Source organism: Phyllobates terribilis, unplaced genomic scaffold (assembly GCF_046119375.1).
Source record: "Phyllobates terribilis strain yellow unplaced genomic scaffold, ASM4611937v1 Scaffold_27__1_contigs__length_16484149, whole genome shotgun sequence".
Classification (NCBI taxonomy): Eukaryota; Metazoa; Chordata; class Amphibia; order Anura; family Dendrobatidae; genus Phyllobates; species Phyllobates terribilis.
Genome location: NW_027362787.1, coordinates 12,897,454 through 12,911,316, shown reverse-complemented (window position 1 = coordinate 12,911,316; position 13,863 = coordinate 12,897,454). Strand labels below are relative to the sequence as shown.

General features: G+C 44.8%; 5 non-coding genes and 1 pseudogene across 5 annotated transcripts; all 6 read right to left on the bottom strand.

Annotated features, from left to right (window-relative positions):
- Window positions 1-1,491: 1,491 nt before the first annotated feature.
- LOC141176827 (U2 spliceosomal RNA) lies at window positions 1,492-1,682 on the bottom strand. Its single transcript, XR_012253479.1, has one exon. It is a non-coding gene; the product is annotated as a U2 spliceosomal RNA (small nuclear RNA).
- Window positions 1,683-2,797: 1,115 nt separating this feature from the next.
- LOC141177978 (U2 spliceosomal RNA) lies at window positions 2,798-2,995 on the bottom strand. The gene has a single exon (XR_012254461.1). It is a non-coding gene; the product is annotated as a U2 spliceosomal RNA (small nuclear RNA).
- Window positions 2,996-9,163: 6,168 nt separating this feature from the next.
- On the bottom strand, window positions 9,164-9,345 carry LOC141177664 (U2 spliceosomal RNA). Its single transcript, XR_012254238.1, has one exon. It is a non-coding gene; the product is annotated as a U2 spliceosomal RNA (small nuclear RNA).
- A 524-nt stretch (window positions 9,346-9,869) lies between these two features.
- LOC141178077 (U2 spliceosomal RNA) lies at window positions 9,870-9,985 on the bottom strand (annotated as a pseudogene).
- Window positions 9,986-11,100: 1,115 nt separating this feature from the next.
- LOC141176826 (U2 spliceosomal RNA) lies at window positions 11,101-11,291 on the bottom strand. The gene has a single exon (XR_012253478.1). It is a non-coding gene; the product is annotated as a U2 spliceosomal RNA (small nuclear RNA).
- Window positions 11,292-12,406: 1,115 nt separating this feature from the next.
- Window positions 12,407-12,600, bottom strand: LOC141177686 (U2 spliceosomal RNA). Its single transcript, XR_012254258.1, has one exon. It is a non-coding gene; the product is annotated as a U2 spliceosomal RNA (small nuclear RNA).
- Between the last annotated feature and the right edge of the window lie 1,263 nt (window positions 12,601-13,863).

Here is a 13,863-nt window from a genome sequence, read left to right as displayed (position 1 = left end):
TCTTCCCGCCGAAACTCCAGAACTCCAAGAAGAATCCTATGGCAGATGTAGTCCAAATTCTTCTCCATCCTCGATGCTGCTCCAACTTCAATCCTCACGGTGTTCCGCATCCGGGCATCACCCGATGAATATGTGAGCGTTGCCGGCATCCTTCACTCAGGAACGTACCGACTCTTCTCTCTGAAAGGCGCAAGCCTTCATGGGATCCCTTCCCGTTGCTCCCGGACTAATCCTTCCTCCCAATAGCAGCAGGGGGGTTAAGTCCCTCCGAAGAGGAACGATCCCCCCAGGCCGAGAGAAAGGGTACCAAGAGCACCTCACAGGCAAGACCACACAGGTAAACCTGATAGATCGTGCCAAAAGGCCGAGAAGCGATAACCAGAATTGGTTTCAAACTACGGAGCCACCCAAGGATCCTGAAAAGTCCATTTGTGGAGATGAGCTCCTGGACTCCCGTTAAGAAGACATGTTGTCAACCTCTAGATCCCTTACATGCCTGCACTTTTCGGCTTGCTGCTGCTGCAATCCACGCGTTTTAGATCTGCATAACTCCACCTCTTTAAACACAGCACCTTCACCCCCTGCTGTTCCCACCCGCCTCAACACCGTTGGAAGGGAGGAGAACCAATTAAGGCGGGGGGTGGGGTGGAACGAGCAGCTGTCTACCCTTAGCAGGAGGGCTCCTGATTACATACCTCTCCTGCTGCTGCTGCTGCTGGCTGTCCAGCAGCAGACTGAAGGTGGCTGCTGCTGTGCACAGGTATATAAAGGCTCAGAGCCTATTATGACACGCGCAGCCAGCGTTCCATTGCCACATTCCATCTACTGCAGGCAGGATACCTGGCTGGCTGAATGTCGCTGAGAAGCTCACAGAGACCGCCATAAGCAACAGTTTAACAGAATGCCACAGACTAATCAACCAAACTTTTTGGGTTGGGTTCTCTTTTATAGTCTGCAGGCAATAAATGAAAGAAGTCAGTGTTCTAGCAGAAGGAGACAACGTTTCAGAAAAGGCATTGTAGCAAACCAAAAAAGAAATTTTAAGCGCAGCAGAGTAACCAGCGCACATACCTGTTAGCTCAGGTGAGTTTAAAAGGCTGCTGTTGATAACAAGGGCATTTGCTAAATAGATGGTGTGTGTGCAACAATATACTGAAAGGTCAATTATATTGTGCAGCTTATCTCACCACCTGTAGTTATTTAGGTGAAAGCTCCAAAATGCTTGCCTAATATGTCTGTTTATCCAAAAGGAAGTAAAAAGGGAGAGCTAGAAAGATAGCATTGCATCACATTACATGGCAATGCAATGCACAGTTGCTGAAGTTGAACCAAAATGAGCTTGTAATCTGGCTTCTGCAACTTTGAACATGAAAAATCCAATGAGGAGAAGAAAAGCAAAGCCAAAGAGTCCATCCCAAAATCCGACAAACAAGCAAAATGAACAAAAAACATTGAATTCAATTCTTTCTGATTTTAGAAACTGCATTAAAGAAGGGGTGCACCGGTCCTGGAGATACTGCAATACCAGGTCAATGCGTGGAGTGGACAGAGCAAGCTCTTTTTCCATCTCCCTGTTCTAAAAATCCATTTAATATATGGTCCCCAGATAGGGGACGTATCAGATATTAAACTGATAAGAACAGATACTACACTTGATCTTAGCCAAAAGGCCGAGAAGCGATAACCAGAATTGGTTTCAAACTACGGAGCCACCCAAGGATCCTGAAAAGTCCATTTGTGGAGATGAGCTCCTGGACTCCCGTTAAGAAGACATGTTGTCAACCTCTAGATCCCTTACATGCCTGCACTTTTCGGCTTGCTGCTGCTGCAATCCACGCGTTTTAGATCTGCATAACTCCACCTCTTTAAACACAGCACCTTCACCCCCTGCTGTTCCCACCCGCCTCAACACCGTTGGAAGGGAGGAGAACCAATTAAGGCGGGGGGTGGGGTGGAACGAGCAGCTGTCTACCCTTAGCAGGAGGGCTCCTGATTACATACCTCTCCTGCTGCTGCTGCTGCTGGCTGTCCAGCAGCAGACTGAAGGTGGCTGCTGCTGTGCACAGGTATATAAAGGCTCAGAGCCTATTATGACACGCGCAGCCAGCGTTCCATTGCCACATTCCATCTACTGCAGGCAGGATACCTGGCTGGCTGAATGTCGCTGAGAAGCTCACAGAGACCGCCATAAGCAACAGTTTAACAGAATGCCACAGACTAATCAACCAAACTTTTTGGGTTGGGTTCTCTTTTATAGTCTGCAGGCATTAAATGAAAGAAGTCAGTGTTCCAGCAGAAGGAGACAACGTTTCAGAAAAGGCATTGTAGCAAACCAAAAAAGAAATTTTAAGCGCAGCAGAGTAACCAGCGCACATACCTGTTAGCTCAGGTGAGTTTAAAAGGCTGCTGTTGATAACAAGGGCATTTGCTAAATAGATGGTGTGTGTGCAACAATATACTGAAAGGTCAATTATATTGTGCAGCTTATCTCACCACCTGTAGTTATTTAGGTGAAAGCTCCAAAATGCTTGCCTAATATGTCTGTTTATCCAAAAGGAAGTAAAAAGGGAGAGCTAGAAAGATAGCATTGCATCACATTACATGGCAATGCAATGCACAGTTGCTGAAGTTGAACCAAAATGAGCTTGTAATCTGGCTTCTGCAACTTTGAACATGAAAAATCCAATGAGGAGAAGAAAAGCAAAGCCAAAGAGTCCATCCCAAAATCCGACAAACAAGCAAAATGAACAAAAAACATTGAATTCAATTCTTTCTGATTTTAGAAACTGCATTAAAGAAGGGGTGCACCGGTCCTGGAGATACTGCAATACCAGGTCAATGCGTGGAGTGGACAGAGCAAGCTCTTTTTCCATCTCCCTGTTCTAAAAATCCATTTAATATATGGTCCCCAGATAGGGGACGTATCAGATATTAAACTGATAAGAACAGATTTTTTTTTTTTTTTTTTTTTTTTTTTTTTTTCCCCATGTCAGATTGGCTGTGCTTTATCAAATTGGCTCATGCAAGCTTGTATGATAGGCAACCTCTCATCATATCATGGATTTTTTATTTTTTTTTTTTTATAAAATTTTTTAAAGGATTTTGAATTGAACCAAAAAGGAACTACAACAAAATTACTTATTCTATTTGTACTTTACAAGAAATCTCCATTTCTTGAACTTCCATATTCCTTCTGCATCAATAATATTTCCACACTTTTTATCCCATAGATAGATCACATACATCCTTGACAGAATCAACTTTAAACACTCATTTACCGACATTGTTTTCCTTTTAAACACTAACAAGTTTCTTGCATCCCATAAACTTTCTATCACACACACTGTCAAAAGCCACAGAACTCTGTCTTTGAACCTACTACAAGCACCCATACCGAACATTGCAACCTTCCAATTTACATACGTCACTCCTGCCAGTTCATTACATAGACTTCCCATACCTTTCCACACATCATATGCAAAATCACAATCCCATACCAAGTGTCTAATATACTCTTTTGCACCACATCCATCTCTCGGACATACTTCTGTCCTGATCAAATCACGCCTCTTTTGTACCTCCCTCACAGGCAAAATGTCATGCAACATCATCCATGCAATGTCTTTCTGTCTATTTGACATACCTTGTGTTCCTAATTTCTTCCACATATCAGATACATCCTCACCTCTCAACCCCACAATGTTACAAACAATCTCTCTATCTCGCACCTTCGTGATCACTTTTTTCTTATTCCTAAACTCATTCATACCTACAGACAGCAAATCAAACTTTCTGATGAATTTCTCTACAATTTCATACCATACAGGACAATTAAAAGCAACCGGCACTGTGGCATCTCTCTGAAACCAATTCAAACCATAAAACATCCAACCAGCAGAATACTTCATCATGCAAGCACATTTATTATCCTTCCCCAAACATACCACAATCATTTTCACGTAACTCACACCTAAAAAGAACTCAACATTTGGAAAATCTAGGCCACCATTCACACATATCTTATAAACATGCTCTCTCTTCAACTTCTCCATACGACTTCCCCAAAGGAAGTTAAAGATTATTTTCTCTGTTTTTCTGATCTTCCTAGATGCAGCGGGGTACACATTTGCCACAAACAACAGGATCGGCAATACTACTGCTTTGATGATTAACACCTTACCTGTCAAAGTTAGTTCCCTCATCCTCCAAAAGTTCAACTTCTGCTCCATTCTCTTCCCACAATCATCCCAGCTTTCATTTCCCTTTAGATTTTCATTAAATTTAATCCCTAATACCTTAATTGCCCCTTCCTCACACGTTACCTCATCCATCTTGATGTTGTTATCTCCAAAGCATTTAAAGGAGCATTTTCCCCAATTTACTCTAAACGCTGAGGCACTACAAAACATGCTTAACATTAATCTGGCCCTATTCATTGCAGCCATGTTTTCATTCACTATCACCACATCATCCATATATCCCAAAATTCTCACATCTTTTCCTCCACTCCCAGGAATCAGCACACCTCTCATGACCTTATCTTTCCTTACCATACACAAAAAAACCTCAATCACACTTATAAACAGAATAGGGGACATGGGACACCCCTGCCGCACTCCAGACTTAACCCAAACCTTATCACTCAACCACCCGTTCACCAGAAACTCACTTGACACATTACAGTACAGACTTCTCACACAACTCACAAAATTTTTAGAAAACCCCATCCTCGCCAAAACATTAAACATGAAAAAATGCGACACTCTGTCAAAAGCCTTCTCAAAATCTACTGAAAACAACATACATTTCTGTTTGCGACTCAAACAATCACCAATCACATCCCTCAACAAAATCAAGTTGTCATTCATACTCCTACCAGGTATTGAACACACTTGATCCTCTCCGATCACACGATCAATTACATTACGCATCCTATTTGCGAGTAATTTGCTGAAAACTTTATAATCCACATTCAAAAGGGTAATAGGCCTCCAATTTCCCAAATCCTTTCGATCACCCTTCTTGTGAATCAGAACAACTACCCCTTCTCTCATAGATTCACTCAAAACATTATTCTGAAAAATATACCGACATACCTCAAGTAAGTCTTTACCCAAAGTATCCCATTCTTTCATATACAACTCTACAGGCAAACCATCTTTTCCAGGAGTCTTATTTTTACTTGCAGACATCACCACCATCTTCACTTCATCTAGTACAATCTCATCATCCAGCAGCTCACCCTCATCCTCACTCAAATGTCCTTCCAATTTTCCCAACACATCATTCATCATCCCCTCATCAATCCATTTTGACCCATACAACTCCTTGTAAAACAATTCAACCTCTTTCATCACCTCCTTCCCCTTGACATACACACCATTCACATTCTTCACCTCATCCATATCCACTTTCTTCCCAAACACTTTTTTGAAAAAGAACCTAGTACATTTTTCATTTTTTTCCAAATGCTCAATTTTGGACCTGTAAATGATTTCTTTGCCCTTCTCATTAATAAAGTTTTTAATATCATTTCTCACCTGACACATCAAATCATCCACTTCAATTCCAATCATTCTTAGTTTCCTCAGCCACTCTAACTTCATACTTAACTCATTAAATTTCTTCCTGTTATTGGCTCCTTTCCTCTTTCCCCATTTCTTGAAGAAAAAACTTATTTCCTTCTTCATCCAGTCCCACCATTCCAGCACATTCACAAAATCCCTCTTCCGATCCTTCCACTTCACATACATCCTTCTGAAATCTTTCATAATCCTGTGATCCTCTAACAACCGCACATTTAGTTTCCACACACCTCTTCCATATGCAAAGGAAACTGTATCTTCCAAAAGTGCTCTCATACACACATGATCCGAAAAAATAACGTCATCCTGCTGGAACTTTTTACAAACAATATGATTAGAGAAAAGAATACGATCAATCCTCGATTCAATGCCCCCCCTATCTGCTTTATATGTGGCAGGAGGAGGTTTTCCCAACATTATCTCAGCAGCATCAACAAAAGAGAAATCCTCTATTAGATTTTTTAACTTTTTCCCAGTGACATCCACCTTTTCTCCTTCCGTCACACAATTAAAATCCCCAACACAAACAATGGGTATTTTCCCAGAAAGAAAAAAACACATCTTTTCAAAAAGCTCCAGCCTTTCTTCTTTTCCTACTGGGGCATACATATTAAGTATTTTAAATCTCCACCCTCTACAGTTTATTTCACATACCAAACACCTCCCAGCCTCCACAACTGTGTAAGATTCTATTTCCAACCCCCTATTCCCCAATAAAATCCCAACCCCACTGTTTTTATTTTCAACAGACCCCGACCAGACACATTGGCCTTGCGGCCACACGTTGTCGTCCAGAGATTCAGAAATCCCACATTCCTGTAAGCAATAAATATCTGCATGTAAATTTTTTAGAAAATCTAAAATCATAGTTCTTCTTGGTACTGATTTAATTTGTCTAACATTTAGTGACAGGATTGCCACTTGAGCAGCTTGGGAACCCATCTCTCAATTTGGTGAGGCAGGTCACGACAGCATGCCCATTTGTTCTTCATCCTAGTCCTTCTGGAGGGGGTACGCCGGATATGCAGACGGTGTAGCCCGCTCCTTCCCCTAAAAAAGGTTCATTTTGGGGATCAAGGGCTGTAGGGTACACTCTCATGGGGCTAATGCTTCCTACACTTAAAGGGGAAGGATTCCTTCTTTGTTTTTTTGGCGTGGATAACTCTTCCTCTTCTGAGTCCGCCTGTCTTCTGGATGTATGGTCCCCCTGACCACATTCACTCTCTGGGTCTGATGGACTCTCATCCCACTTTATAATTGGTGTTTTGGATAAGCTGGATTCCACATCTTCTTCACCTCCCATAGTAACTGCCATATTTGGCACATCAGCCTCTGCCTCCTGCACGGAGCTCACTTCCATACAGTCAGTTACTTCAGTCTGATGTTTATTTACTGCATGAACTCTGCTGCTTCCTTGAGTGTTTTGTGTGACTCTCAACCTAGTTGCCTCTGCTATAACCTCTGCACGCTGTCTGCATTTATCATCTTCTGCAAGTCTCCTCCTCTCCTCCACCTCCTCACTGGTCATCTCATCCAGCTCATCCTGTATAAACTCCGGCTGGGGAAGATCCACATTTCTCTGTGCAACACCCGCATAAGTTTTAGGTCTCAAATTACAGTCTTTGAAAGCGTGACCTTTCTCTCCACAGAGATTGCAGACTATCACATTTGTGCACTGGTTGCTAGAGTGGCCGACTTGGTTACATTTCCTGCACACATGCTCTGCAATAGAGGTACAGTCTGTTTGAGTATGTCCGTATCTCCAGCAATGTCTGCAGAATCTGGGTGCATTGGGAAAAAAGAGGTAGCCTCTCTCCCTGCCTATGGAGAAATTTGATGGAGGGTAATGAATTCCTCCAGGCTCATCCAGGCTCTCATGAAACTTCACCACAAACTTATATTTGCCTGACCAGAGCCCTGCTTCATTCAGTACTTTCACAGCAGGTTTGATAACTGTACAGTGCTTCCTCAAGAATATGTAAATCAGCTCCAGGGGCACATGGGGATTATACATAAACAGAGTAAGAGGCAACTCACCAGCAGAGTATAGGATAGTGAAAGTGAGTCCAGACAGCTCCTCCCTCTGCTTATTCATCTTCAGACAGGCATAGAAGTTGTTACAGGAAAACATTGTAGAAAAAACCAGGGTGAATTTGCATCTTGACTGCTGCAGGCAGAGGATTTCTTCTTTCTTCACCTCCAGTATTCCAAAAAGGACATCATTAACCACATGTCTCAGTGTGAATTTATCTTCATCCACGGCATCAAAATCGATCCGGATTCCATATTTTACCCGGGCTTCTCCGGGCTCCGCGAAGCGAATAACCGCCATGATCGCAGCTCGTTTCCTCTCACCTCCCTCCCAAAAGCAGCAAGCAGCATAAGCTGCTAGGCTAAGAGGGAGACACACAAGGATCCTCTCAGGCAAGACACTTGATCTTAGCCAAAAGGCCGAGAAGCGATAACCAGAATTGGTTTCAAACTACGGAGCCACCCAAGGATCCTGAAAAGTCCATTTGTGGAGATGAGCTCCTGGACTCCCGTTAAGAAGACATGTTGTCAACCTCTAGATCCCTTACATGCCTGCACTTTTCGGCTTGCTGCTGCTGCAATCCACGCGTTTTAGATCTGCATAACTCCACCTCTTTAAACACAGCACCTTCACCCCCTGCTGTTCCCACCCGCCTCAACACCATTGGAAGAGAGGAGAACCAATTAAGGCGGGGGGTGGGGTGGAACGAGCAGCTGTCTACCCTTAGCAGGAGGGCTCCTGATTACATACCTCTCCTGCTGCTGCTGCTGCTGGCTGTCCAGCAGCAGACTGAAGGTGGCTGCTGCTGTGCACAGGTATATAAAGGCTCAGAGCCTATTATGACACGCGCAGCCAGCGTTCCATTGCCACATTCCATCTACTGCAGGCAGGATACCTGGCTGGCTGAATGTCGCTGAGAAGCTCACAGAGACCGCCATAAGCAACAGTTTAACAGAATGCCACAGACTAATCAACCAAACTTTTTGGGTTGGGTTCTCTTTTATAGTCTGCAGGCATTAAATGAAAGAAGTCAGTGTTCCAGCAGAAGGAGACAACGTTTCAGAAAAGGCATTGTAGCAAACCAAAAAAGAAATTTTAAGCGCAGCAGAGTAACCAGCGCACATACCTGTTAGCTCAGGTGAGTTTAAAAGGCTGCTGTTGATAACAAGGGCATTTGCTAAATAGATGGTGTGTGTGCAACAATATACTGAAAGGTCAATTATATTGTGCAGCTTATCTCACCACCTGTAGTTATTTAGGTGAAAGCTCCAAAATGCTTGCCTAATATGTCTGTTTATCCAAAAGGAAGTAAAAAGGGAGAGCTAGAAAGATAGCATTGCATCACATTACATGGCAATGCAATGCACAGTTGCTGAAGTTGAACCAAAATGAGCTTGTAATCTGGCTTCTGCAACTTTGAACATGAAAAATCCAATGAGGAGAAGAAAAGCAAAGCCAAAGAGTCCATCCCAAAATCCGACAAACAAGCAAAATGAACAAAAAACATTGAATTCAATTCTTTCTGATTTTAGAAACTGCATTAAAGAAGGGGTGCACCGGTCCTGGAGATACTGCAATACCAGGTCAATGCGTGGAGTGGACAGAGCAAGCTCTTTTTCCATCTCCCTGTTCTAAAAATCCATTTAATATATGGTCCCCAGATAGGGGACGTATCAGATATTAAACTGATAAGAACAGATTTTTTGATTGAAGCTGCATCCAAGGCACTGAAAAATGTGACCGAAGTCACACCAAAACAGCGCACGAGGCGAGGATTCATGTGGACCCTTCCCGGAGGAGAGGGTCCCCAATAAACCATCCCCATCCCTCCGAGCCAGAAGGCCACAGCGAGGGTCAGGGATCTCCGATGCTCTCCCTAGCCGAAGCCGGAGAAGAGCCGTTTTCGTGCTCCCAGCTTCCATCTAGGCTGCCACCCTAGTGGAGCTGGAGCCTGTGTTGGTTTCTCAGCCCAAAGCTGACCGGACCTCCGACCGGGTTTATAAAAATTCCCCTTCCTAGCCCGGAGGCCAGGAATAGGGGGGGTTGCTCAGAAAGTATGATTGGCAAAGGTGCGGCGTGCAACGAAGCCAAGTCTTTCTGGGGTTCCCAGTCCCAGTAAGCTTGGACTCCCACCAGGGCGCCTACTCCTGGGGCACATTGCTCCAAAGCCCTCACACTTACCCAGCCTAGTGACTTCGATCCTGGAGGGCCATGTTTTCCATCAGATAACTCTATGAGCCACCTGGCGTACTAACAAGTGCACCAAACCAGTGTGTAATATGCATCAATTTACTAGGGCAGCCCAAGGACAAAACTGCCTTTTCAAAAGATACTACACTTGATCTTAGCCAAAAGGCCGAGAAGCGATAACCAGAATTGGTTTCAAACTACGGAGCCACCCAAGGATCCTGAAAAGTCCATTTGTGGAGATGAGCTCCTGGACTCCCGTTAAGAAGACATGTTGTCAACCTCTAGATCCCTTACATGCCTGCACTTTTCGGCTTGCTGCTGCTGCAATCCACGCGTTTTAGATCTGCATAACTCCACCTCTTTAAACACAGCACCTTCACCCCCTGCTGTTCCCACCCGCCTCAACACCGTTGGAAGGGAGGAGAACCAATTAAGGCGGGGGGTGGGGTGGAACGAGCAGCTGTCTACCCTTAGCAGGAGGGCTCCTGATTACATACCTCTCCTGCTGCTGCTGCTGCTGGCTGTCCAGCAGCAGACTGAAGGTGGCTGCTGCTGTGCACAGGTATATAAAGGCTCAGAGCCTATTATGACACGCGCAGCCAGCGTTCCATTGCCACATTCCATCTACTGCAGGCAGGATACCTGGCTGGCTGAATGTCGCTGAGAAGCTCACAGAGACCGCCATAAGCAACAGTTTAACAGAATGCCACAGACTAATCAACCAAACTTTTTGGGTTGGGTTCTCTTTTATAGTCTGCAGGCATTAAATGAAAGAAGTCAGTGTTCCAGCAGAAGGAGACAACGTTTCAGAAAAGGCATTGTAGCAAACCAAAAAAGAAATTTTAAGCGCAGCAGAGTAACCAGCGCACATACCTGTTAGCTCAGGTGAGTTTAAAAGGCTGCTGTTGATAACAAGGGCATTTGCTAAATAGATGGTGTGTGTGCAACAATATACTGAAAGGTCAATTATATTGTGCAGCTTATCTCACCACCTGTAGTTATTTAGGTGAAAGCTCCAAAATGCTTGCCTAATATGTCTGTTTATCCAAAAGGAAGTAAAAAGGGAGAGCTAGAAAGATAGCATTGCATCACATTACATGGCAATGCAATGCACAGTTGCTGAAGTTGAACCAAAATGAGCTTGTAATCTGGCTTCTGCAACTTTGAACATGAAAAATCCAATGAGGAGAAGAAAAGCAAAGCCAAAGAGTCCATCCCAAAATCCGACAAACAAGCAAAATGAACAAAAAACATTGAATTCAATTCTTTCTGATTTTAGAAACTGCATTAAAGAAGGGGTGCACCGGTCCTGGAGATACTGCAATACCAGGTCAATGCGTGGAGTGGACAGAGCAAGCTCTTTTTCCATCTCCCTGTTCTAAAAATCCATTTAATATATGGTCCCCAGATAGGGGACGTATCAGATATTAAACTGATAAGAACAGATACTACACTTGATCTTAGCCAAAAGGCCGAGAAGCGATAACCAGAATTGGTTTCAAACTACGGAGCCACCCAAGGATCCTGAAAAGTCCATTTGTGGAGATGAGCTCCTGGACTCCCGTTAAGAAGACATGTTGTCAACCTCTAGATCCCTTACATGCCTGCACTTTTCGGCTTGCTGCTGCTGCAATCCACGCGTTTTAGATCTGCATAACTCCACCTCTTTAAACACAGCACCTTCACCCCCTGCTGTTCCCACCCGCCTCAACACCGTTGGAAGGGAGGAGAACCAATTAAGGCGGGGGGTGGGGTGGAACGAGCAGCTGTCTACCCTTAGCAGGAGGGCTCCTGATTACATACCTCTCCTGCTGCTGCTGCTGCTGGCTGTCCAGCAGCAGACTGAAGGTGGCTGCTGCTGTGCACAGGTATATAAAGGCTCAGAGCCTATTATGACACGCGCAGCCAGCGTTCCATTGCCACATTCCATCTACTGCAGGCAGGATACCTGGCTGGCTGAATGTCGCTGAGAAGCTCACAGAGACCGCCATAAGCAACAGTTTAACAGAATGCCACAGACTAATCAACCAAACTTTTTGGGTTGGGTTCTCTTTTATAGTCTGCAGGCATTAAATGAAAGAAGTCAGTGTTCCAGCAGAAGGAGACAACGTTTCAGAAAAGGCATTGTAGCAAACCAAAAAAGAAATTTTAAGCGCAGCAGAGTAACCAGCGCACATACCTGTTAGCTCAGGTGAGTTTAAAAGGCTGCTGTTGATAACAAGGGCATTTGCTAAATAGATGGTGTGTGTGCAACAATATACTGAAAGGTCAATTATATTGTGCAGCTTATCTCACCACCTGTAGTTATTTAGGTGAAAGCTCCAAAATGCTTGCCTAATATGTCTGTTTATCCAAAAGGAAGTAAAAAGGGAGAGCTAGAAAGATAGCATTGCATCACATTACATGGCAATGCAATGCACAGTTGCTGAAGTTGAACCAAAATGAGCTTGTAATCTGGCTTCTGCAACTTTGAACATGAAAAATCCAATGAGGAGAAGAAAAGCAAAGCCAAAGAGTCCATCCCAAAATCCGACAAACAAGCAAAATGAACAAAAAACATTGAATTCAATTCTTTCTGATTTTAGAAACTGCATTAAAGAAGGGGTGCACCGGTCCTGGAGATAATGCAATACCAGGTCAATGCGTGGAGTGGACAGAGCAAGCTCTTTTTCCATCTCCCTGTTCTAAAAATCCATTTAATATATGGTCCCCAGATAGGGGACGTATCAGATATTAAACTGATAAGAACAGATTTTTTTGATTGAATATATCTTTTATTAGCACAAAAAATAAGTTAACAGACAGTGTACAGTGCCGCAGCCCAGTACACACAGAATTCTACATCATATTTACATAGCATGAGGATACGACGCACTAACTAGACACATCACACCCCTATGCTACACAAAACACTCAATCTGAAAGAAAAAGCATGTCAACCAATACAGTACGACGAACCGTGATAAGGGATGGGGATTGGGAAAAAGGGGATGGGGAGGGGAAAATCACAGGCCCGAAGCTTTATTGAAAGACAAGACACATAAGGGGAGAGGGGGAGGAGGGGTTTAGTCCTCGTCCTCGTCCTCCGGACCGTCCATGATGGAATAGTCTCTGAGCAGGCTGTGGATCAGCCTGCGGCAGTCCTGGATGGACATCCTCTCCCTCCTCAAGATGAGCCGGTTCCTGGCGACCCAAACGGCATCCTTGAAGCAGTTCATAAGGCGCCAAGCCTCCTGGATGGCTCCGACGGTATGAACCCCAGGGAAGAGTCCGTAAAGCACAGAATGGTGCGATAGGCTCGCCCTGGGGACAGAGTTCCTCAGGTCGTCCTCAAGTGCAGTCAATAGGCGCTGTGCAAATCCGCAGTCCCAAAAAGTGTGCAAAGATGTTTCCTCCACGAAGGGGCACCTTGGGCAGTACCGGGTCTTGCACAGGTTCCGGGCATGCATGAATGACCGGACGGGCAGTCCGCCCTGAATCGCCATCCACGACAAGTCCTTGTGCCCGTTGGTCAGCCTGTCAGACGACACATTTGTCCACACAGTCTCCAGCGTGTCCTGGTGAAGTCCTGTGATGTTCTCCACGTCATCCTTGGCTCTGATTAGCTTGTGGATAGTTTTGGGCTTCCACAAGTCGGGCTTGAGTCCCTCCAGTTGATGCTCCCCCACAAATCGAACGACGTCTCCGTAGAACCATGGCGTCGTCCAGTTGTAGGGGAAGGAGCTGTCCCACTTGTCCCAGCCGAGTCGCCTCCAAAGAGGAAGCAGGAAGAAGCGAGACATGGACCTGCCCGCGGAGCCATTCTTGACTTGCAAAGTCCGGCGGACACAATCACACACAAAAGAGGATCGCAGGAGGGTGGGGATATCTGGAACGCCCTTCCCACCCTTGCGAGGCTCCTTGTACATGACGGCCCGCCTGACTCTGTCCATCTTGGATCCCCAGACAAAGTGAAACACTGTCCTGGTAATGGCCCTGCACACAGTGACGTGTGGGGGCCAGGCCTGCGCCGTGTACTGCAAGACGGGCAGGACCTCATTACGCAGGATGAGTGCC